This window comes from Cupressus sempervirens, chromosome 7 (assembly GCF_028749045.1).
Source record: "Cupressus sempervirens isolate cs-2001-9-10 chromosome 7, ASM2874904v1, whole genome shotgun sequence".
In the NCBI taxonomy this organism is placed as follows: domain Eukaryota; kingdom Viridiplantae; phylum Streptophyta; class Pinopsida; order Cupressales; family Cupressaceae; genus Cupressus; species Cupressus sempervirens.
Window position 1 is genome coordinate 100,712,215 of NC_143124.1, and position 26,895 is coordinate 100,739,109.

General features: G+C 35.5%; 1 pseudogene across 1 annotated transcript in view; it reads right to left on the reverse strand.

Moving 5' to 3' along the window:
* Nucleotides 1-256: 256 nt before the first annotated feature.
* Nucleotides 257-26,895, reverse strand: part of LOC149545690 (uncharacterized) — a 43,977-nt pseudogene continuing 17,338 nt past the window's right edge. Inside the window, exons 7-8 of the transcript XR_016354242.1 lie at nucleotides 639-782; nucleotides 257-400 (exon numbers count right to left, since the gene is read on the reverse strand). The product of XR_016354242.1 is annotated as an uncharacterized LOC149545690 (transcript). The remainder of the gene's footprint in view (nucleotides 401-638; nucleotides 783-26,895) is intronic.

Genomic DNA, 26,895 nt, shown 5'->3' on the forward strand with positions numbered 1-26,895 from the left:
ATATGCTTACAGTGCAAACATAAGACCATAAAACATGCCACACAGGTTGAGTCCGCCTATCCTGGGTGACGTGTCTTCATTTGATTCATTGTAACTGGGCCCATCTAACACCTTTTCTACTTTATCGAAGCTTTTACGGTTGTCCACGAACCTGAGAACGTATGCCTGTGATCATAGCTAGGCCCTACCTTCGCTCTTCCACAGACCCCTTATCCGTAAAGCTGTAAAACCCCTTAAGCACCCTTTATACTGACCTTTATGATATCATGGGAATTATGCCTCTACGGGATTTCGCTCTTACAGGTTCCTTTGAAGTGCATTGACGTAGACCACCAAGCAACACCTCTTCGCCCCTTTGCTTACAATGCAAACCGTAGCCCTGGGAAGCCTCTAAACACACCTTTCGCCATTACGACAATAAAGCGTATCCCCAGGAAACATTTGGCCAAGCCAACATATGGCTATGATCATAGTTAAACCTTCTTTTGCTCTTTCGTTGAACTTCACCATGCGACCAATAGAATAGAACCCACATTAAAATAATGTTATCTCTAAAAACTAGCCGTTAGTGGTAAGATATTTAAAATTTGAATCTTTGGCGGGGGGGGCATAAATGGATAACATTTCTGGCAACTCACAGGGGATGCAAGCCAGCTATGCATCAGACCAGTAGCCTGAAGCATCCATTGGGTTATAGAGTCAAAAAGACGGATAGATTCTGAGCCCTGTAAAAAAACCCTGACCCTCTTCTGAGAGAAAACCCTGAAACCCTGTCTTCGCAACTGGAACCAGAGACCGAAACCATCATCTACAAATTTCAAAATTTCAAAACTTGCTATCTAACAGAGAGACAACTGTGCTCATGCATTTCTTTGAAAAAAATAAATAGGAAACCAACAGGGAAACAAAACAAAACTAACTATGTACATGGACCCTCAAACCCTATCAAAAACATGGTTTGAGATAAATCCCATTGACTAGGATCGGCATAATTTCACCATAAGGCCTATTTAACTAGAAAGCATTGGTCTATTCACAACTTTCAATTAGGTAGGGGCCACTCCACAGTGTGTCAAATTTTGAGTGTCTTCCTGATTTTGCCCTATTTGCATCCCATTTTAGGACCAAATCTCCCTCCCTGAGGATTTTGACCCTAGCCTTTTTGTCAAAGCTCTTTTTCATCTGCTACTAATGTGTCTCTAAGATCTACATGGCCTAATTTCTTTTTTCTTCTAGCACCATCAGTTATGCCATTCTCATTGTCATGACATCATCTTCAATCAATTCCAACTGATGAGCTAACTCCAAGGCTGGGAACTCTAATGAAATTGGAAGCCTTGCCTCTACCATAAACCAGCACAAATGGAGAGTTCCCTACTAATCTTTCAAGTGTTATCCTGTCAGCCCATAGAGCTGTCGCTAATTTTTTGTGCCAATACCTCTGATTATCTTCTATTGTCATTTGCATGATTCTGATCAGGTTCTTGTTAGATGATTTGGCCAGGCCGTTACCTTGAGGGTAATAATTTGAGGAAGTGCTCAAATAGATATTATGATCCACTGCCCATGCACAAATATGAGCTCCAACAAAATATTTTGCATTATCTGAAATGATGGTTGAAGGGGCACCAAACCTGGTCACAATTCCATCAAGGAACTCAACAACTGAGGATTTAGTGGCATCCTTCAATGCAACTGCCTCTGTCCATATGGTGAAGTAATCTGTGGTAGTTAAAAACCATTTGTGGCTAGAACTAGAAGAGGGGTTGATAGGACCTATGAAATCCAATCCCCATTGAGAAAAAGGTTGATCCACTTGAATAGGATGAAGAGGAAGAGCTACAAGTCTTTGTTTTCTAGAGAAGAATGCACATTTTTCACACTTCCTTACATGCCTATGACAATCATGGAACAAGGATGGCTAGAAGTAACTAGCCCTCATGATTTTCAATGCAGTTTTCCTTGCTGAGAAATGACCGCCATCAGGACCATCATGAAGTTCTTTGATCATTCTTTCATCCTGGTCTTTATCAAGGCATCTTAATAGGGCTCCATTAAAATCTCTTCTGAATAGGATACCATCAACTATGACATAAGGAATTGACTGTAATCTATACTGTCTCCTTTTAGTTCTATCTAATCCCTGAGGGTATCCATTCTCCAATAAGAAACTCTTCATGTCATCCATCCAACTCCTTGGTCACTATTTCTCACTTGTTGTTGTTTTGTTAATACCATGGCAACCTCCTCATCAGGTTCTTGAGATGATAGCATCTATTTACACAACCCCCTCCCTCTTACTAGCTTGGTAATCTGAATATCAACATCATATTCCATCACCTTAGTAATCCAGCCAGCTCTTTTCTCACTAATATCTTTATTCAAAAGAAAATCCTTCACATTGGCATGAGGTACTAGCAAATGAATCTTTTTATGGGATAGGAGGTGTCTTAATTTCTTCAAAGCTTTGATGACTGCAAGGGCTTGCTTCTCAACATAATTTTACTTGTCTTCATATTCCTTAAGCCCTTCACTAAAGAAAGCTATGGGCTGCTCTACATCTTTATCATTCCTTTGAGTCAAAATAGTAGAGATACTTGACTCACCACCTAGAGTATAAAGAAAGAAATCTTTCTCAAAATTTGGATTCATGAAAGTAGGGGCTGAGGCTATGGCTGCCTTGATCTCTTCAAAGCTCTCCTTTCCTTCCTTGGTCCATGTAAAAACCATACCTTTCTTAAGCATAGTTGTAAGAGGTTTCACCATGGTAGCGAGATTAGGGATAAATCTTCTCACAAAATTTATTCTACCCAAGAAACTTTGCAGCCCTTTCTCGTGTTTAGGAAGAGGGAGGGAAAGTATTGCTTTTGTTCTTTCTAGATCAATGGTTAAGCCATCCTTAGATACAATGTGCCCTAATAATTTTCCTTGATTAGTAGCAAAGACATACTTGCTTGGGTTAAGGGAAACCCCAAACTCTCTACATCTTAATAATACCTGTCTTAGATGACCAAAATGATCTTCTACATTCTTTGAGTATACAGTGATATCATCAATGTAAACTAAGACAAACTTGTCAATCAGCCTTTTGAAAGCCATCTCCATTGCTTTCTAAAATGTACCACTTGCATTGGTTAGCCCAAATGGCATCTTACAATAAGCATAGGTACCCCATTTAGTGGTAAATGTAGTCTTGTATCTATCAAACTCTTTAACCAGCACTTGATTGTAACTAGAGAATCCATCAAGAAAGGAAAACCTCTTTGAACCACTAACCTTGGACAAAATCTACTCCATAGAAGGGCAAGGATGGTGATCTTTGAGGGAAGCTTGGTTAAGGTCCCTAAAGTCCACACACAATCTAATTTCTCTGTTCTTCTTCCTAACAGGGATAAGGTTTTCTACCCATGATGAGTGCTTAATAGGGAAAATTATATTGGCCTCAATCAATTTGGATAGCTCCTTTCTCATTAAGGGTTCAATTTTTGGATTCACTGGCCTTTGCTTTTGTCTTACTGGTTTTACATTATCAACTAGATCTATAGTATGCTGAAATAACCTTGGGTTAAAGCCCTTTAAATCATTGTATGTCCAAGCAAATACATCATTGAATTCTTGACATAGATGAACAAAATTTTCTTGTTCAATTTTAGAGCATACCTTTCCCATGTTCAAGGACTTTCCATCAACAACCATGACTGGAATATGATCATCTCCATCAGTAGCTAGGTTCATACCTCTATTTTTTGCTTGATCATCAGGATTGAAAGCACTTTCTAAGGTAATGAGACCCTTAGGAAACTTGTTAGAGTCGAGATGAATAATCTGATCACCATACTGATCCTACAACCTTGACTGATTTCTGCCTAAAAATTTTGCCTCGTTTTGCAAGAAGCTCACAATTTGCTCATCAGACTCAAACACTTGCCAATGGGTGTTATTATCAAGGATGGCAGGCCTTACTACCACTCTAATTTTTTGCTTCTTCTCCTCCTCAAGATTTCCTGGCACATCATAAGATGCACCTATTGCCGAAAGTCTATCAACATGTCTATTCTCTTTTCTAGGGATACTTTGAATATTAAATGCATTAAAACCTTCAAGAAAATCCCACACTCTATGTTTATAAGACTTGAGCAAGCCATTCTTGGTGATATTCTAGTTCCTCACTTGATTAACCACCAACTCGCTATCTCCATAAACCTTTAAGGCTTGAATTCCTCTTTTTTGAGCAAGTAGGAGACCTTGAATCAAGGATTCATACTCGGCTACATTATTGGTGCAACTAAATTGGAGCCTGAATGAGAAGTAGTATCTCACTTGTGTAGGAGAAATCAACATCACACCAGCTCCTGATCCATTCTTATTTCTTGAGCCATCAAAGTACATACTCCATATCCCACTCACATCTTCTTTAGTCTTCACAAGATTGGGAACTAGAGCATCCTTTTCCACTATACAATATGTACTAAGGCCTGTCTCAAGGGTTTCTAACATAGGGTCAAATTGATATGCATTAGCCCACTCATCCAAGAAAAAATTAGGTATCTCTGCTAGGGAAGTAGTGGGCTCATTTACTATGTCACTCTCATCCATCTCTAGAATGGGGCAATTCATGTTGATGGGGTTGGGGGTGTAAGTTTCAGTATGATGGAGGGCTTGAGGCTCTACTCTAATTGAAGCATTAGCTCCATATCTCATTTTAAAGACATATATGACCAATCAGAAGATATGAAACCACCTATTTGGGTAGTAAAGTCTCTTGATAGGCAGATGGCAAAATATGGTTTCACCTCAGCAACAGAGATATCTTTGGTTACAATACAACCAGGGCATGCATGTAAGGCTATCTCCACATTCTCAAGGATCCCTACAGTCTTGACAGTACTACCATCCAACTATAATACATCCCTAATAATAGGCTCATATTTCATTCCTAAAGCATCAGCAACACACCTAGGCATTACTGAACTGCCAGCCCCTGAATCAATCATGCAATTATGGACTAGTTTGCCTCCTATAATTAGAGAAACATAGAATGGAGAAGGTATAAAATTTTTACTTGTTTCTACCTCCCTTGATGGCTGTACTAGACTTGTGGAACCTTCCATGCTGAGTGTCTAATCCTTTAGTTCAATTCTTTCCAATTCTTACTGCAACAACCTCTTTTGCATGGGTATGGTAGCAACAACATCCCACATGGAGATATTCACATTTGTCTTCTTCATCTACTCTACCACACTGAATGGAATAGTAGGTGCTTTGGTAGGAACTTTGGGAGCTGCAATTGTATGAGGTTGAGATGAAATAACCTTAAGATCACTTGTATCTTTTCTGCCTTGATTTTTCCTTTGCTACTGAAATGTACTTGATTGGTTATTTTCTGCTTGCTCATGAGGTATTGCATTTGAAGTTGAGGCTTGATTAGGAGGAGGAAGGAAAATCTCTTCCATAGCTATTCTTTTGCTTCTAGTGTTGTGAGCAATGGAATCCTGGTTTACATTACAATGCTCCTCCATCTGATGATTCATAAAAGAACAATCACCTTGTCTTTGCATATCTGAGGAATTCTTACATTGATCCTCCTTGAATGATTGTCTTGCTACAGGTTCTTGGACTATCAAGGCCATAAAGGATTTAGCCTTCTGACACATGCAATAAGCATAGGAGTAGTTGCAAGATGGGCAAAAATCTTGATCTTGAGCCACATTCTTTTGGGGGACTATGGCCCTACTTTGATTTATATTTGAGATTGAAGCATGGCCACCTTGCCTATTCTGATCAAAAGAATTATTCCAATGATTAGGATTTGGAGGCCTACCACCACTTGGAGTCTAATACTACAATTGACGTGATTTATTACGTTGAGCTTGCTGTCTTTCTAAGGTTGCCACCGTGTTACTCACTTTCTGTATTATAGAGGAATTATCCTCTAGCCTCTTTCCATGATTCTTTAACTCCTTATTTATATTCAGCATCATAGATTGCATCATCTCTTTAATTTCATCTATCCCATTTGAGGATGTGGAAGCTTGAGGGACTGGGACAAGGGATTGAGATGCAGAAGTTGTAGGAAGGGGAGCCACTGCAGGTTGATGATTTGGGACATCAGGAAAGAAGGGCATAGGAGGCCTTGGAGCTAACTTACCTCCTTCTATTAGGATGTTCTCTAATTTTATTGTTATTTCATAAGCATTAGGTAAGGTATCTCCTCCCATAGTTTGAATTGTGGTGGCAATATCACTATTAAAAGCTCTAAGATAATGCAAGAAGGCATTACCAGGGGTAGGCTTCACTGAAGAAAGTATTCTATCCCATGTCTTTTGAAATCTATAATTAAAATCAGTCATACATTCATGGGGGGCTCTTTTTATGGTAGTCAACTACTCTAAAAGTGACAAATAGTCACTTTTATCCTCAAAATGTTTGCATAATCCTACTCCTAATCCATCCCAATCTGTTATAGAACCATGAACTAAACCTCTATACCATTGTAGTGCTTTTCCTTTCAAAGATGAGGCTAAAAGCCTAACTGCAACATCATCCTCTGTAACACCATGAATATTACAAACATTTGCAACCTCTTGAATATGTTCTAAGGGAGAAATAGAAGTCTCACCAGTAAACTCAGGTATGCTTTTGAGAGTAGCTACTGGTATATCATGTCTTTGGGCTAATAAGAGAGGGCTCCCACCATTAAAGGTGGCAAAAGTATGAGCTCTAGGCAACGCCATATAGACAAGTGATCTATTGATATGTGTTGATGGCAATCTAGGATGAGATCTAATAGTAGGAGGAGTAGAGATAGATCTTGTAGGGGTATTTGTTACTACTACACTCCTAACTGTTGATAAAGATATTCTAGCCTTCCTTCTTCTAGGACTTGAAAGTGAAAGTTCTTGATAATGAAACTTACCTCTAGAAGATGCCCTTGTTTCAGCTTTGGGCATGTATCACTACAACTTTGGTCTGGAACCAGATATGTATTGAAGCTCAGAGTCGCCAAGTACTTTGAAGAATGAGCCTCTTAAAGGCTTGAACACCAAAGCTAGTACTATCTCTTCAACATTAATCTTGAAATCTTCCCATTTGATACTAGTAGGCTTGAAGTTTTTATAAGAAGGTATGTCCCACCGGGCATGCCAAAAATTGTTGTCACTTAGGTTTGCACCCTTGTCCAGAGCCTATGCGTGAGGAAAACCTAGTGAAACATGGAAACAACCTCCAAGCTGTGGGACTTGAACTGTAAGGTTGAGTCTCCGAAGAAGGCCGGCTTCCTCTTACTATCCAAATGCACCTAACTACTCTTGGAGAGGAAAAGGGAGAAAGAAAGCATGAAAGAAAATCTACCTAATCTAGTCTAAAGAGGTGATGCACCAAAATAGAGTGTTCAAACCAATCTTTGCCCATATATGCACTATTGAACTAGAATGAAACTAAGGATATTACACATTCAAAATTATTTCAATCAAATAACCACATGCAGATTAGAAAAGCTAAATGAATGACACAAGGAAGAAGGATTCACTTATATATCATTTAAAGGCTGGAGAGGATACATTCATGCAAATTAAAGATTTCCATCAAACATCAATGAGAGGCAAAAGTTCTACACTTTCATATCAATGGCTGAAGGAGAATACAAAAAAATGTCATACAGTTCAAAGGCAAGGGATTTTTACACTAGAGTTGTATAGCAATAGCAGAGAAAGATTAGAGAATGATCAACCTTTTCAAAATGTACAAAAATTGCCTTTATAGTGCAGGCATAACTAAGATATTTTCAGCTGGAGTTACCCTTCAACCACTACATTGAAGTCCTATAATTATGGAAAAAATCTGATCACAGATATGGATCCAGGGAAATGATATCTGATCCTAACTAAAACTAAGCCTTGAGAAGACAGAAATGGCACCATTACTGCGCTTTGATTGGGTAGATGGATCAGTGGAGGTGGTAGAGTGTTCCTTCTTACTCAGCATTCATTTTTGGTGGTTAGAATCGATCATGTAGATCATATTCACACGACAAAACTTGATCTTCACCTCTTCTAGGGCATGAAACAATGAAATCAGCAAGTTGAAAACTCATATCAAGGAAAACTCATATCATCGGGCCTTCTCATTTGGGAGCCTCCGACCACATAGCTTAACTGTTCCTTTATGCCCTTACGGCTTCCTTCACATTGTATGCTTGGAGAGCCTTCACATCTATCATCTCACCCTTACGTCTGCTCTATATCTGTGAAAGCGTAAAGCCTTCCTCCACCCTTCAGACCAAGCCTTTATGCCACAATGGGTATTATGCCCCTACGGGCTCCTTTTATTTTGTAAGGTTAGAGAGACCTCTTCACTGTCATCCCACTCTTACATTTTTCCTTTATCTGGAAGAGCATAAGGCCCTTTAAGCACTCTTCAGGTTAGGCCTTTACGTCATGACGGGCATTATGCCCTTATGGCTCCTCTTTCCCTCGTATGCTCAGAGAGCCTTCACAACTGACCTCCCCCTCTCTCATTTTCCCTGCCTCGTAAAGGCATAAAGCCCTGCTTCTCCTCAGTCACCTTTTATGTTCTTATGGTGAGGCTAATCTCGTAACCATAGAGAGAAAATAACATAACCTCTCACTCATACACTTATAGTGCAAACGTAAGATCGTAAAACATGCCACACAGGCTGAGTCCAATTGTCTTGGGTGATGTGTCTTCATTTGATTCACTGTAACTGGGCCCATCTGACACCTTTGCTGCTTTATCAAAGCTTTTATGGTTGTCCACGAACTTGAGAACATATGCCTATGATCACAGCTGGGCCCTACCTTCGCTCTTTCGCAGACCCCTTATGCACCCTTCAAACCGGCCTTTATGATAGCACGTGCATTACGCCTCTACGAGCTTCCGCTCTTACAGGTTCCTTTGAAGTGCATCAACATAGACCACTAGGCAACACCTCTCTACCCCTTTTCTTACAATGCAAACCGTAGCCCCAAGAAATGTCTGGCCAAGCCATTCCACCATTACAAGCAACAAAGAATGTATGGCCATGATCATAGTTAAACCCTATTTCTCTCTTTCGCTGAACTTCACCATGTGACCAATAGAATAGACCCGACATTAAAATAATGTTATCTCTAAAAAATAGCTGTTAGCGGGCAAGATATTTAAAATTTGAATCTTTGGCGGGGGGTAAAAATGTATAATAGTTACTTGCACATGAAGAAGCTAAGTAAGCTTGGCACTAAGATAAATTTAGCACAAAAGGATGTTGAGTGAGCTCAATCACCAAAGGGAAGGTGGAGCTCAGCATAGTGGTTGCCAAGTGAACTTGATCTCCAAAAGAAGGTGGAGTTTGACAAGCTTGACACCCAACCAAAACTTAGACCAAGAGATCTTGGTCAACAAAGATACCAAGTGAAATTGGTAGGAACAATAGAAGACAGAGCTTGGTTAAAGAGTGAACTGAGTGACCTATTTAATAGACTTACAATTTGAGCATTATCGGCATTAAAATATAGAGTGGATAACTTCAAATATGAGTGTATGAATATCTCAAGTCTAAAATATGTAATATAAAATAGAAGAGAGACAACAATATGCCAAGTTGGCTTGCTTACTTCTTTGCTATCTATTCAAACTAGTTTAAGATTATTACAAAATCTAGGAGCACTGAATTAGAAAATAATAAAAATTCAAATAGATAAAACTTTAAACTTAAACTTACAACTCTAATGGCTACATACAAAGATGCTTGGAGCAATCGCGACTTCATAGGACAAAACAATATGAACTTATAGAATGAAAAGAAGATACAACACACTAAAAGTTAACCTTCTTCTTGTCCTCTAATCTTTGTTCTAAATATTCTTCCTTTACTCTGATCTATTGATCTTCTTTTTTTCTCTACACTCTTCTCTGTTGTTCTTTGATCTCTCTAACTATTTTTCCCCTCTCTTTTTTATTTCAAACTCACCTACTAAGTTAATGAGGGTCAACTAGGTAGTTGGGCATTTGGCTCAAGGGGCAACTGACCAACCACATTAAATTTTTGACACATTCCCATGCCAAATTATGAATAGGGAGTGTTCATACAAAGGAGCTTAGCCTTTACCATCACTACTATATGGTATCATGTTTTAAGACACGTGTTTGAGACAACATTTTTCTTTTATCTTTTATGTTTTATATTTTTCTAAAAAAAATAGATTTTTTATTAACATATACACTTTTTATTTCTAATACAACAAAATATAAAAAATCATGAAAATTTTAAGCACAAATGGTAAATTGTTAGATAGAGGAAAGGGTGAAAAAGGGCACCAATATTGTTATGCAAAGGGTAGGGTTTTAACTAGTGCAAGAGAAATGCATTGAATGGAAGTTAAATAGAACAAAAGGGAAAGAATTTTGAAGTAGATCCATGCTATATAAGGGATTTGACAAAGAAGCCAAGCTTTTCTAGAGTCTTATCTTGGGTAAGACCTTAGTTCTTTATATGATACAATGCTATTTAGAGTCAGATCAATATTTTTTGTCCACATATGTTTGGCAACCAAAGATCTAGGGATGTGTTTCATATATGATTGTGTAACCAAAGGCACCAACATTAAGCATGCTCCCATTTCTATGCCAAGGAGATTTTTTCTGGTAAGATTTTATGCTCCACTCCTATAGTTCAACTAACAAATAGTCAAAGACATTTTTTGCAATATTGGTTTAAAAATAAGGTCTTAAAGTTCATACATTCACACAACCCAATATGTTTTAGGTAATATAAACATTTTTTCTTTAGGCAGAAAGTTGTAGATGGGTCATAGATGTGACTGCGTAAGTATAAATCTAAGGGATTGAGTCAAATTTGATCATGTAATCCAAGGAACCAATATTGAGTGCATTTCTAGATCTATAGGCAGGGAAGGCAAGGAGAATATTTATTTTGTTAATATATTAAGATCCTTTTTTATAGTTATATAGGACATGGATGGAGTGGATAATAGACAAACACATACTCAAAGATAAACATTCAAATCAATAACTAAAACACAAAGACTTATCAATATGTGCTACAACACTTCATTTTCATTAACATAACTAAAATCTATTATAAATCTTGAAAATGCCACAAAATTATTTATCCACTCAAGATCCACAATGATTAGATAAACATCTAATGCTTAAATCCTTAATTTATGCCTTTATTTATAGAAGACTAGGAACAATCTAGATTATAAACTATTGCAGTCAAATAACATGTGAGTAATATGGAAGATGGTGCTAGAAACTTCCATATTTATTGTGGTAGTTGATCTATCTATAGTTTTTTTGGAAAACATTAGACAATGACTAAATATGGTAGTTAGTGGTTCGTAGAAATTATCACATGTCAACAAGTTCAACTAGTAAAGAATTTGAGGCATATTCTATAACAAGGGTACAACAAAAGATTTTTTGAGGTAGGGCTTTTCTTAACATAGTGTTCCTCATAAACCTATTCAATCTATTATTTATCATAAAAATGGATCATATATAGAGAAAAGACTAAAAAAGCCTCCAAAAAACCATATTGTTTCAAACCATATAGCATTTGATATTTTTTTGGAGGATCATATAGTCTAGGATTATTTACCTAACAACAAAAATGGTACAAGATCAATAAGATCTAGGCCTATTATAGAGATCAATAATGCAACTAGGAGAATGGTGTTTAATCCTAAATATGACCTGATTGATAGCAATTTGTAACATGGCATTGATTCTTTGAAATCTCTCTTCAAGACAAATTCTCATAAAAAACCTGGACTTTAGTTCTCATTAGTGTTTCATTTGGGTCCCTACAAAGAGCATCCCAAGTATGAAATCACATAATCTTATTTGTGATATTGATAATCTTATGTTTATAAAGGTCTCATCCTTTGTTCTTTTTTAGAAGGAACCTTATATCCCTAATTTCAAGACCTACATGAGCTAGGGCTTTATTTTGTAAACTATGGAATTTAAATTTGGATATTGAACATATCCATATAGTTTTTTAAATCAATGGTCTAATATCTATAAAAAAATTTATGTTGAAAAATTAAGAGGAACTTTTTTGTGTGTTATTTTGAGTCATCCCAATAGAGGGACTTGGTTCATCGCATCAAGCACTAGGTTTTTTATAGTGGTTCTATGACTATGCAAGCATTGTCTCCTAATTTCCAATCTTTGAGTTTCAATGATAGGTTTGTGTCATTCTAGATTCAACTTCCTAGTCTAGTATTTGAATATAGATAGCATGAGATGATTGAAATTGTAACTAATCAAATTGACATCTCTTTAAACTAGACTCCTTATCCTACTGTATGTGATATGTTGGATACAAGTGCCACTGTTCCAAAGAAAATTAGATTATCATATGGCGTTGGCTACTAGGATATGGCCATCTTTACTGAATCAATAATAAATTTATATTGCAATTACCATCTTTTAGGAACATACAAATAGTATATGAACTTTTGGAGTTTCTAGCTAACCATCAAATCAATAGTCTCATTTCAATGTTGTTATTCAATGGATGGAGAAAAGTTATGTTAATCTCACAATTCCTCCATCTTTAATTGTGGATCAAAATATTCCTTTGCTTGTCAAGCTATCTATAGTTTTTGTTTTTTCTTCTATGAAGATTTCTCTAAGAAACACTTGGAACTTAGTTTGGAATTCATCCATCTTCTATGAATATATCATCATAAAATGCACTCATTGCTTTCTCCAACTTATGTTTCTTCCTCATTTTCTAATCTTCATGCATATTTTCTTTTTAATCTCCTCCCACTCTTTCTTTTTTACCCTAAAGCTTATATACATCTATTATTTTTCAGCCTTCCTCCCTTTCTCTAACAAAAAGAAGGCTCTTCCAATGATACATTCTTATTTTAGTAGTATTTGGGAGAAAAAATAGACCTAGAAAAGTATTCAAGAGGAAAGTTCAGTATGCTAACCTATTCTAGAGATAGACTTGGGATGGTTAAATAATTTTGTAGAGGAGAATTTTGATATGGCTAGTGAAGAATGTTTTGAGCAATAAAATCCTCTATTGGAAAATTTTAATAATTAATCTCTTCTAGTGGAAGAGAGATTCTTGTAAGTCTCACTCTATATACTTCCCAAGTGACCTTCCTTTATTATATAATGGATCTTCAATCATTTTTGGGAATCATGGTCCCTATTTGGTTATTGAGGTCTCATAGAAAGAGTAAACTAGATTATATATAGTTTAACACCCAATATAATAAATACTTAACATTTATATATTGAATATAATGCCACAATGCTTCATATTTCCTATTTCAAATATACATTGATGGAGTGTCATTACTCTTTGATGGACCTATAATTGAAACTCTTAGAATTTTTAAAATTTTTTTTGTAAAAACCTTAGTTGTTCTAGTTTTATTTCTTGTAATGCATGGAAAGCTTTAGACCATTCACATATTACATATTATTTTTCATTACTCTAGATTCTCTTTAATAATATATACATTTTGTTGAGATAATGGGTGTTGCACACATTGCATAATATTGTTATATTTTATTAATTTATTTTATTATGTAATGTTTCATCTAGATGAATGTGCAACATGTAAAGATTCCCATGAAATATTTTTGATGAGTTGTATTGTAACATTGTGATAATATTTCATGTAATTATTTAATATTGGGGAAAATGATTAAATGCTCAATACTAAATGTGGGGTCAGTGGGTTAGGTAGCACATGATTTTAGCACATGGTTTATGTCATACCACTTAGTGGTTTTGTGGGACTTGCTACTATATAAGTAGCCACAAGGGTAGTTGTTGTAGAGTAAGAGTGTGAGAAAGGCAAGAGTCGAGTGGGACAAGGCTTGATAGGTTAACCAAGGGAGAATTTGTGAAGGTTGGAAGCATGGCACTGGATGTGTGGATTCATGCTTGTTCGCATGGATTGCTTGGTGGTGGCTATGGCTTTGAAGGCTTCTATGGTTGTATGGCAATGGTATTTTTGCTGAATAATACATGGTGATGGATGCTTTTGGAGACTGGATTTTTCCCTCAATGATGGTTTCCCAGGGTATATCTTGTGTCACAATTTAGTGGGTATGTTGTCTATTCTCTTGCAAGTGGATTTTAATTTTGTATTTATTTTATATCTATTATGGGTTATGTGGAAATGGTTATATTCTTTGTTGCCAAGTTTCCTTACAAGTGGTATCAAAGCTATGGTTTTATTATTGTAACCCTAGATTGAATCCATGGGAATGCATGAGAGGATAAAAGAAAGGGCAAGATATATGACTTTTATTGCAAATATGAGGGTTTTGGGTATGCTGTTATAATGGGATGTTAAAATATTTGGGCATGTGAAATTGTTGGACAAAAGATTTTTTTGGATGTTTCATTTAAATGAGGGTTTTGAGGGGTAGCTTGCAGAAATGACCTCTTGGGTAAAAAAAGACCTCACCATTGGATCCAGGTCAACATTTCCATAAATTTTGATATATAATATGCCCTAGTTTGGCCATGTTCAGAGGAAATGAAAGAGTTTTTTTGTTTCAACCCATGATGGTCGTCAAATTTAGTACTGTCAGAATTTTCTTCATAAAAAAAAAATGGAAAAATATCAGTGAAAATGGTAAAAATACTGTCTTAGTAAAATGGCCATAACTTTCTCTCAGAATATCGGATTTTAGAGTTCTTATAGGTGTCAGAGTCAGATTTTGGACTTTGAGTAGTCAACGGATTTCAAAGTTCTTTACAGGCATATGGAGTCAGATTTTGGACTTTGAGTAGTCAATGGAAAGCTCTTAGAGAGCTCTACACATTGGTTCAGATTTGGTGTAGGTTTGGCATGATTTATTTATTGATATATTTATCTAAACAATTTATGATATATTTTTGACTATGGTAAAATTGTGAGTTTATGGCATTGGAGATTTACGATTTGATGTCATTGTATACTTATTTCATATTTTAGATTGGTCTCATGATGATATGGTTATCAGTGTTTGGTTTGGATATGTATGATGACTTGTTGGATCTACAAGTTATGCAGTGTTGTAAGTAGTCTATACTTAAAAGTTGCATTTAGGGCTCGGTTATGGGTTGTCTTTGCCCATTGATCTTTCATTATTGATGCATATTCAGATTGGTGGCTTGGATTTGGGTTGTCTATCCCCTAAGTCACATGATTTTGTAATTTTTTCTTCATGTAGAAGGGATAAGATGTTGTTACCATGTACAATCATGGTGGAGGATTGTGGTTGACTATTTTATGCTAACAAGTTGGACACTTTAAAAGCTAGATGCTTAGTTCATGGATGTGATCATGGTGTCATGGATTTTGGCATGACATGATTGGTTATATAGGTATATCCTTTATGTTCATTAGCTTGGATTTTTTGATTTAGTTATGGTGGTATATCTTCTTGGTTGAGGATCATGGTTATTTGGTTTCTTTTAAGGAGATCATGATGTAAACATTGAGTTCTTTGATGGTTTGATGCTTTGGTTGATTCTCATGGTTAGAGGATGGGTTTTCATCATTTGTCTTGGATAGCTTGGATATATGGTTTAGTGGGAGCTTGTGACAGTGATGAGGTGACAATGCATGATTAGTTTCAGGTTTGGTTTGGATCTTCATGTATGAGATGGATTTTATGATGCCATAGGTGACTTGGTACCATAGTTGAGTGGGAGTTCTTGGCATTGATATATTTATTGAGTGTTTGTAGATGTTGGAGGTTTGTCTTAGATCCTATTGCTACAAAAGCATCTTTGACATCTGCATGGTGGACTTGTTAGCTTTATGGTGTGTGGAGATGGTTCTTCATGCTATGTGGAGATGGTTTTCTTCATGGTGTGTGCAGATGGTTACATCTTGAGGACTCACAAGGTTCTTGGTAAAGGTACGATTTATGCTTTTATTTCGCATGTTATCCTTGGTATGAGGATGGTTTCATTATTATGTCATGGTATACTCTTGATATGCATTTAGAGTTGTGACATGTTATAGTATGTTCATATGGAGCATGTTATCTCTTTTGGTTGAGATGGTTAGATCATGTTGTCATGTTTATGTTCCTAAGGCCATGGTTGGAACTTTTACATTGATCTTGGTTTAGTTTCTTTCTATTGAGTACACTAATCATAAGCTAGGTACTTAGAGACAGTGATGATGCTGAATTCTCTTGGATTAGAGAAGTATTTGTTAGGACGGTTAATGGTTTCAACAAGAAGTTCGAAGGGCAGTCACCTGATATGGACTTGAGAGGAGATTGTTCTTAGATGAGTCTTGGTTGGAGACTTGGGTATCTTGATGAGAATTCTCATTCCCCACTCTTGGTCTACTCGGTGATTTGCTACTTGAGAGGTATAGCCCATTGCTTTTCTCAATTTAATTATATTTATGCTTGTATTTCATGGATATGGATCTTGAGCTATGGTACATGAGTTAGTTTTGGAGGGTTCATTTGAAAGATGGTTTAGCATTGGTTATCTCCATGTGCATATGTTGGTATGCTGGTTGAGTTTGGGAGATGGTTTTATATTGGGCATATTCTTTGGATTAGGAGTGGTTTATTGAGTTTGATCTTCTTGTGAGAGGCTTACATCCATGATTAACTAGTTTTTGGGTGTTGTTGAGGCTTCTTGTTGGGGTCTAATGGAAGAGACCATACTTACATAGTTTACATCTAGAGGTGTGTGTAGAAGGACATGATACAGGTTATGATTTGCATGATTTCTCTGGTCTTGGTTATCTTCCTGGATGTTTAGTTTTTCTTACATTGGATTTGAGATTGGTTGGAGATTGTGATCACTAGTTTTTGTAGAGTAGGAGTGTGAGAAAGGCAAGAGTCGAGCAGGACAAGGCTTGACAGGTTAGCTAAGGGAGTATTTGTGAAAGTTGGAAGCATGGCATGGGATGTGTGGATTCATGCTTGTTCACATGGATTGCTTGGTGGTGGCTATGGCTTTGAAGGCTTCCATGGTTGTATGGAAATGGTATTTTTGCTGAATAATACATGGTGATGGATGTTTTTGGAGGCTAGGTTTTTCCCTCAATGAGGGTTTCCCAGGGAATATCTTGTGTCACTATTTAGTGGGTATGTTTTCTATTCTCTTGCATATGGATTTTAATTCTGTATTTATTTTAGATCTATTATGGGTTATGTGGAAATGGTTATATTCTTTATTGCCAAGTTTCCTTACACATTTGGCTTTAAAATGGACATCTAGCTTCCAATCAATTTAAATCTGTTTGATCAATCCCAAAATATTAGGTTCTGGTATAACCTATACAATGGAAGAAATATTTGGAGAATGCAAAAATAAATATAAAAGAGATATATTCTATTGGTAAGCCTTTTCATTCTATATTTTATCTACTTTGAGCAAGAAATTCCAAGTTTGTATTCTCTTATGTATTAGTTTGTGTTGTTAATGCAAAGAATCGTGTTTCCACATCCCAATATTAAATAAATTCAAATTTTGGAAATTGTGGAAATGTAGTTTAAAATAAAATTATTTTTCAATTTATTATCAACATTATTTTTTAAATTTATCTTTTACATTAGCTGAGCCCATTTTTCTTAGGGGTATTTTCTTTACTTTCCATTGAAAAATTAATAATAGCTTGTATAAGTGGAAACCTACAAGCCCATCTGCCTTGGCTATTTTGAGCCATTTTAAATTCATTTTTTATTATCTCTATAATAGTCTCATGGCATATATTTTTGAGTTCATTTAGTGTTGAGGGCAATAGTCTAAGAGAATGAACAATGGTAGCTAGTCAAACAATTTTGCAGATATCATTGATCACAATAATTTTAAGTGTCGAACTACATACAATAGTGTTATTTCACATTTTTGACTCATATATTTTCAAGAGCAATCATGTAAAACCTATACTTGTTACTTTCTAGGGCTATGTTTCTTTTGATGAATTGTAGATTGCAATTCTTACAACATCCCTCACAATGAATCATTTGGATAGGTACTTCCTTTGAAAATGATCTCAATGTGTCGGAAGTATTAAATAGGAAACAAGATAGTAAGAGAGGAGGTATGAATTAGAATCTATAAAACCTTTTACTCGTTAACTATATTCACACCTAATCCATTTCATTTCCCACTCTCATACCATATAAGCATAAAAATGTAACACCAAAATGAAAGCTATCTAAGAATAACATCCATGTTAAATATCAAATTTTGGTTACCCAGAAACACTTCAAGTTGAAGGTAAAACTAGGGTGGGTAGGAAACCCAAAAATTTCACAATTACAACAACAAATTTAATCTATTAGGGCTACAATTTGATCATATATGATGATCTACCATGTGAGGGATCTTCTTTGTTAAATTTGTTAAACCTATTAGGTCTTACCCTATTCAATGATTTTATACTTACAATAAAGTAAGGACTCTATTAGGAAACTTAAAATAGGTCTATTAGAACCACTTTGTTAAGAGATTTTCCCTCAATCAATCTGTTAAAATTGATTAAGTATTGTATCCTTCAATTTTCTTTAAAAGTTTATTATGGATCTCCTCTCTTCAAAATATCAGTCTAATCTCCTTATCTGATATCTTAGTTTTGTCCTTCACTATTATGGTTTCCCTGTCTAATATCCTTTTAGACTTATTTATCCTCTTGATGTAGGAGCATCCAACTTAGTTATCCTTTTGATGCAAGAGCATCTAGTGGTCTAAGGGAAATCCTGTATCACCCAAAAAATATGCTTAGAGATCATTTCTATTTAATGTGTTTTCATTTATGAATACCCATTTTCAATCAAATAAAGGTTCGAATTCTCATTGTTCCACTATTAGTTTCCTAGGTTAGAGTTTTTGAGAACCTTGGGATATGTGTCAAAGTAAAAAATGGATTATTTTGTAAATGAGACAAAATTATGATGAGTTAGAGAGTACAAGTTGGAGGGATGATTATACTTGTAATTTAAAGTGCTCCAGAAAAAGAATCAGGTCAAAAGACTTTACAGTTAGAAAGTTAATGCAATTTTAAATTTCTTGGAGACCTCATTAGAGTGCTTCAAAGTCATATTTTAGGTACCAAAAAGCCTTATACAGGCTCAAAAAATGGGTGACAAGTGTATCTGGTCCATAAGGCTATAGAGCACTTCAAGAGCTTTCCAAAAATGTAAACAATTCATCAATCAGAGTCTCGATTTGAAAGTTATGCCTCCTAGAAGTTGGGCTATTGTTTTTGGATTCTTCTAATTTTGTACTGACTTCTAACATGACTTTTGGAACCTTTTTTTTGGTGGTGGATGACGTCTGGCATATTATAGAATGTATTCCTAACCCTAAGCCCTTTGGCATCTATTTAAGAACATTTCTGGCACTATAAAGGGCAGTTATGAGTGCAGTTTTAGACAAGGCATTGTGAGAAGGATTTTTCTCCAGATTCATACTATTGTAAGCCCATCGTGCATATCTTTGAGTCTATTTTCTTTGTACTAAATGTAGTAGTAAATTTTCATTGATAATAATATTTCCCTTTTCTTGTTGTGTTCATTATGGTCTTGGGTTGTGTCCCCATCAAGTGGTATCAAACCAAGTTTTCTTGAGTGTGTAGATAGAGCACGGACTGTGAGGTAGTTTGTACTAGGACTATGTGGTTGTGGGTTTGAGTCAAGTAGATACCTCTTTGAAGAGAGCATGGTGGAAGGGTTGGATTTTTTAATCTTGAGGAGGTCACAACCCTCCAAAGACAAGTTCAAGCATTGCAAGAGGAGATTTGCAGAGGATTGAATGTTTTCACAAGTGATAAAAATGAGGAAGAAAATGAAGAAGAAGAAGATATTGGATAGGAAGGGGAAGGCGAAGGGGAAGTTCTAAATCAGGCAAAGGAGAGGACTGGATCAATGAGCTAGAGGAGTATTTTGAGTATAAGGATATCAAGGACCCATATAGAGTTAAGTTCACAAAGGCCAAAATGAAAGGCCATGCCAAAATCTAGTGGCAAGATATTTAGCTAGAAATAAATAGAAGAGGAAAGGAGAAAATCACAAGATGGGATCACATGGTGGACAAACTAAAGAATAGTTCATTCCTGTTGATTACAAGCTTGATTTGTCAAAAAAAATGTAAGGGTTGAAGCAAGCAGAAAAATCTGTCCAGAAATATACAGAGGAATTTTATCGACTTCTTATTAGGGTATGGCATGCAAAAGAAAATAAGAAGAAGGTTTCTTGTTACCTCAGTGGGTTATGACCTAGCATTCAAGAGGAGTTAAGTCTAGTTAGAGTGACCAATGTTGAAAAGGTACGTAGTAGTGCTAGGATCTGTCTTGTTGATGGAAGAAATTTTTTGGATGGCATGAAACATCGATGTATGTGTTATGCTTTGATTCCTAGAAAAGATAAGGAAGGTAGTAGTGAAATTCCACTTGAAGTTTTAGACCTATTAAGTGAGTATGGAGATGTTATCTTTGATAATGTTCCAGAAGGGTTGCCACTAGTAAGGTAGATTAGTCATCAGATAGATTTAATCCTTGAAGCTAGTTTTCCTAACAAGGCTATTCATAAGATGACTCCTACTAAAATTGAGGAGCTAAATAGACAGGTTCATAAGCTATTGAGGAAGGGCTTTATTCAATAGAGCCTAAGTCTATGTGCAGTACCTATAGTACTAGCACCAAAGAAGAATGGAGAGTGGAGAATGTGCATAGAATCTTGAGCTATAAATTGAATAGCCATCAAGTATCAGTTCCCTTTGCAAAGAATGGATGATCTTATGGACTTCTTGAGTGGAGCTCAGTACTTCACATAGATAGCTCTCAAGAACAACTATTGCTAGATATGGATACAAGAGGGAGATGAGTGGAAGATTGCATTCAAGACCAAGGAGGGTCTAAATGAGTGGTTAGTCATGCCCTTTGAGCTGACTGACATGCCAAGCACCTTCATACGGCTTATGAATGAGGTACTAAAGAAATTCTTGGGAAATTTGTTATTATCTATTTGGATGATATTTTAACTTTCAGCAAGACTTTGGATATACATTTATTGCACATTTTTAGTGTCCTTGAAAGGTTGAGGGAAGAGAAATTGTTGATTAATATGGAAAAGTGTAGCTTTGCTAAAAAAGAGTTAGTCTACCTGGTTTTTGTTGTATCATCTGAAGGTCTCAAAATGGATCCAAAGAAGGTAAAAGCCATCTTAGAATAGCCTACTCCAAGGTTTGCTACTGAGGTGAGATCATTTCATGGTCTAGTTAGTATTTATAGGAAGTTCATTAAGAATTTCAATGGGGTCTATACACCTTTGACTGACATCATAAGGGGGGATAGAAAGAGTTCAAATGGAATATAGTAGCTATAGTTTTGACTTGTTGAAGAAGAAGGTGACAGAACAACCTATGTTGGCACTTCATAATTTCAGTAAAGTATTCCAGGTGGATTGTGATGCTAGTGGCAATGATGTTGGGGCTATATTGAGTGAAGAAGGTAAGCCTATTGCATATTTTAGTGAAAAATTGAATGATGCAAAAAAGAAGTATTTTTTTTATGATTAGGAGTTCTATGCAAACGTTCAGGCCTTAAAGAAATGGAGGCATTTTTTATTAACAAAAGTATTTTTCCTATTTACTGATCACCAAGCATTGCAGTATCTAAATAGCCAAGGTAAATTGAATCGGAGACATTTGAAGTGGGTAGAGTTCATGTAGAGCTATACATTTTTGTTGAAACATAGAAGTGGAAAGTCTAATATGGTTGCAAATGCATTGAGTAGGAGATAGTTGTTGCTTATAGTAATATAGGTTGAAGTGGTTGGGTTGAATCTGTACCCTGAGGATCCTAATTTTGCTGAAGCATAGAAGGCTTGTAAAGAACTTGTTACTATGGACAAGACCAAATGGCTAGATTATTTCATTCAAGATGGTATGTTTTTTAAAGGTAGTCAATTGTGCATTCCAAGGAGTTGAGGGAAAACTTGATCAAAGAGAAACACAGTGGAGGGATGGCAGGACACTTTGGTTGAGATAAGACCATTGCCGTTCTTAGAGAACATTATTTTTGGCTTCAAATGTCATAGGATGTGAAGAAGTTTGTACATAGTTGTCAAGTATGTCAAGTAGCCAAAGGATTTAGTCACAATACTAGACTCTATCAGCCATTGCTTATTCCATCGAAGCCTTGGGAGGACATAAGTATAGATTTTGATCTTGGATTACCAAGGACACAAAGGGGTAATGACTTAGTATTTGTCATGATTGATAGGTTCTCCTAAATGGCACATTTCATTCCATGCCAAAAGACTCATGATGTTATACATATTGTAGATTTGTTTTTCAGAGAGGTGGTGAGACTACATGGTCTCCCAAGGAGTATAGTTTCCAATAGAGATGCTAAATTTATGGGGTATTTCTTGAGAACTTTGTGAAAGAATTTGAGGATGGAATTGAAGTTCAATTCTACACATCATCTGCGGACTGATGGACAGACAGAAGTGGTAAATAGAAGTCTAGGCAATTTGCTAAGGTGATTAGTGGGAGATAAGCCCAAGGGATGGGATTTGATTATATCACAAGAAGAATTTTCTTACAATAATTCTATAAATAGGAGTATCAGTAGATCACCATTCCAAATTGTGTATGTGTTAGTGAAATAGGATTTGAACTTGTACTAAGACTTATGGATTTTTTTTTATGTGTTTTCAAAGTTACTATATGAATGACTATATATGAGAAATAAAGAGGCATGTCTCTTTAACATATTAACTTAAATTATTATAGTTATAACACAAATAATATATCCTTAACATATTATAATGGTTATATAATATGATATATATATATCATTCTTAATATATGTTAAATATCCCATATATAATATTTGTCATATATTATATATCTCATATATATAATATATTATATATCTCATATATATAATATATTATATTTCTCATTCGTAAAAATGAATCATGAGCTACAAGTTCTTGTAAGGATGTCAGTTTACAACGACTTCTCCTAATACAAGTGATAATCATTTAGAAGTCGTCACTTCTTCATGATGTACACAAGGGATAGGCTCATACATGTATGAAATCAAAAGTTTCGATGAAGTTTCCATGAATACTATCATGTGGTGTTGTCACAACATTCACCATAAAACATGTCAGAGAATAAGGTTTCTCCCTCTTAGTTTGATATCACCTTTTCTGACCTCTTAGCAAAAGGTTCTTTTTGATGAAGTGTCAAACTTCCTCTGAATTTGTTATCATCCTTCTAACCTCTTGGTAGCAAGTCATGTAATTCTTTCCTAGTTCAATAGGTATCCTAATAGCATAAGGTCTTCTAGCCTACAATCATGAGACTTTATCCCACGAATCATAGTCCTATAGCTGTTATAGTTTCTGACTAGTGGAGAATCCATCAACAAGGTCTACTCCTTCTAAATCAAGATGATCAAAAGTTTGATTGAAGAATTTTTATTTTCTTCTCCCTCTCTTTCTCCAAGGTTTCCTCTAATGAACTCTCAGACTCCCTTTCATAATGTCAATCATCAAGGATATTCACTTCAAGAGACTCAAATTTTCCAACTTGATCGTTAGATGATTAATGAATCCTAAATCATAGCTTCTTTGAACCTAATATTATAAGATTGAGTCTGCACAATATTTGGTAGCATGCCTAATGTTCCAATCTTCTTTCATATCTACACATCCTTGATACATGAAGGTCCATATATGAAAATATCTTCTTAGATCCTCTTTTGAGTCAGCTCCTCACTAAGGATGGTTCAAGTGGGAATGAAACATTGTTTATTTCTCCCCACCACAATGTAAAATTCTCACTCTTTTATTGTTGAAAAATTTGCATCACATCAAATATTGCAACCTTATTTGTGCTCTTTTTCTTCTTCACAAAGAATCATTCCTAGGGCTTGTCTCAAATCAACACTTCTGATTTCCAAATTTGCCCTTGATTATCAATGCCATTTCCATCAATCTCCTCTATAAGTCTGATAGAATACATCACAAGTCTGATTGTTTATCCTTGAATTGATGTCATGTATTGCTTCCCAATTCACACATCAATTTTTCCCTTAATTTGTAGCCCATGCAATCAAAATCATAGGTTATATATATCACAGTCCTTATATATATCACAACACTTGTCTCAAGGCTCATAACCAAAATTTGCAGCCCTTGTTATGTATTATTTCTGTACAAAATCGTATGCTAGATTTGCAAACATGATCCTCATAAATTTGATCCTTAATTTGCGAATTATATTTGCACTTCAAGGGCTAAAAGAAATCTAACTTGCAATGCTAGAACATTCGCTCATTCAAAGGTCTTTCTGGAGAGAGACTACAAAGAGAATGACTTGAGCTCTTGCATAAGGATCCATCCTTATGAATACCACCTACATTGTTGCATCCCTATGCAACTTAAAGTCAAACATAGTTCTGATAAAAAACTTGCTTCATTCATTCAGTTTCAAAGACACGCCGATGATGTGTATAATATTATTATAAAAAAATGTCAGTCCCACCATCCACCTCTTTTTCAAACTCGACTTGACATCTATTTCATCATCCTTACTTGATAAGAGAGCCCCACGTTGTATTCAATTTGAGTGGCATTTGTCATGATCAAAATTCAAGGGTCTGACATATTACTAATCTGAATTCTTTGTCTGTGAAACTATATTAGCTTGCTACAGCTTTTAGACAGGTATGGCTTGCCAATCCAAGAGACATTCGTTACTACTCTGATACCATGTTAGTGAAATAGGATTTGAACTTGTAATAGCACTTATGAATTTTTTTTTTTAATGTGTTTTCCAAGTTACTATATCAATGACTATATATGAGAAATAAAGAGGCGTGTCTCTTTAACATATTAACTTACATTATTATAGTTATAACACAAATAATATATCCTTAACATATTATAATGGTTATATAATAAGATATATATATATATATATATATATATATATATATATATATATATATATATATATATATATATATATATATATATATATATATATATATATATATATATATATATATATATATATATATATATATATATATATATATATATATATCACTCTTAATATATGTTAAATATCCCATATATAATATTTGTCATTTATTATATATCTCATATATATAATATAATTTATCCAGCATAATTATAACATTAACAGTATGGAAGTAGCCCAAGGACTACACTAGAATTGAGGAAGATGGAGCAAGGGGAGAGCACAAGTGTCAAGGTAGAAGATTTTTCTAAACATATCAAGAGCCTACATGAGGAGGTCCATGCACACACTACCAAGATGAATAAACAGTATAAAGCTAGGGCTGATTAAAGGAGGAGATATAAGGAGTTCCAAGTAGAAGATTTGGTAATGGTACACTTACAAAAGGAACGGTTTCTAGTGGGCACTTACAACAAGCTGAAGATAAAGAAATTTGGCTTTTGTAAAATTTTGAAGAAACATGACTCGAGAAATGCATATGAGGTGGAGTTGCCATATGGGATTCACATTTCTCCTATCTTCAACATTACAAAATTAACAAAATATCATGATGATGGTGCAGATGAGGGGTTGAAGCTAGAGCCATGTCCAATTCCTATTTATAAAAAGGAGGACATAGAAGAGATTTTGGATAGTCGTGTGGGTAAGAGTACCAAAAATAGGTAGTATGAAGAGTACCTGGTAAAGTGAAAAGGACAACTAATAGAAGACTCAACTTGAATATCAGTAGCAAAGGTTTCCCATTTGGGCTTTCCTTTACCATCCATAAAGTGACAAGGTCACTTTTCAATCTACCTTGGGTGTCTGATGCAGGAGTATCCAGTGGTGTAAGGCATTCCTGTATCACCCAAAAAAATATGCTTAGAAATAGTTTTTGTTTAATGTGTTTTCATTTTTGGATACCCATTTGGGTCAAATAAAGGTTCCAACTCTCACAGTTCCACTATTAGTTTCTTGGGTTAGAGTTTTTGAGCACCTTGGGATATGTGTCAAAAGAGAAAATAGGTTATTTTGTAATTGAGCCAAAATTATGATGAGTTAGAGGGTGCAAGTTGGAGAAATGATTATACTTGCAATTTAAAGCACTTCATAAAAAGAATCAGGTCAAAAGGCTTCACCATTAGAAAGTTAATGTAGTTTTAAATTTCCTAGAGACCTCCTAAGAGCACTTCAAAGTTAAATTTGAGGCACTAAATGGCCTCGTACGGGCCCAAAAAATGGGCGACCAGCTAAGCTAGTCCATAAGGCTATAGAGTGCTTCGAGAACTTTTTGAAAATGTAAATAATTCGTCAATTGGAGTCCAAATTTGAAAGTTATGCCTCTCAAAAGTTGGGCTACCATTTTTGGATTCTTCTAATTTTGCATCGAGTTCTAATACGACTTCTGGAACCTTCTATTTTGGTGGTGGATGCCAACTGGCATATTCTAGAATATATTTCTAACCCTAAGCCCTTTGGGGTCTATTTAAGAACATTTATGGCACCGTAAAGGGCAGTTCTGAGTGGAGTTAAGTTCGCAAAGGCCAAAATGAAAGGCCATGCCAAAATCTAGTGGCAAGATATTTAGCTAGAAATAAATAGAAGAGGAAAGGAGAAAATCACAAGATGGGATCACATGGTGGACAAACTAAAGAATAGTTCATTCCTGTTGATTACAAGCTTGATTTGTTAAAAAAAATGTAAGGGTTGAAGCAAGCAGAAAAATCTGTCCAGAAATATACAGAGGAATTTTATCGACTTCTTATTAGGGTATGGCATGCAAAAGAAAATAAGAAGGTTTCTTGTTACCTCAGTGGGTTATGACCTAGCATTCAAGAGGAGTTAAGTCTAGTTAGAGTGACCAATGTTGAAGAGGCATACCGGTT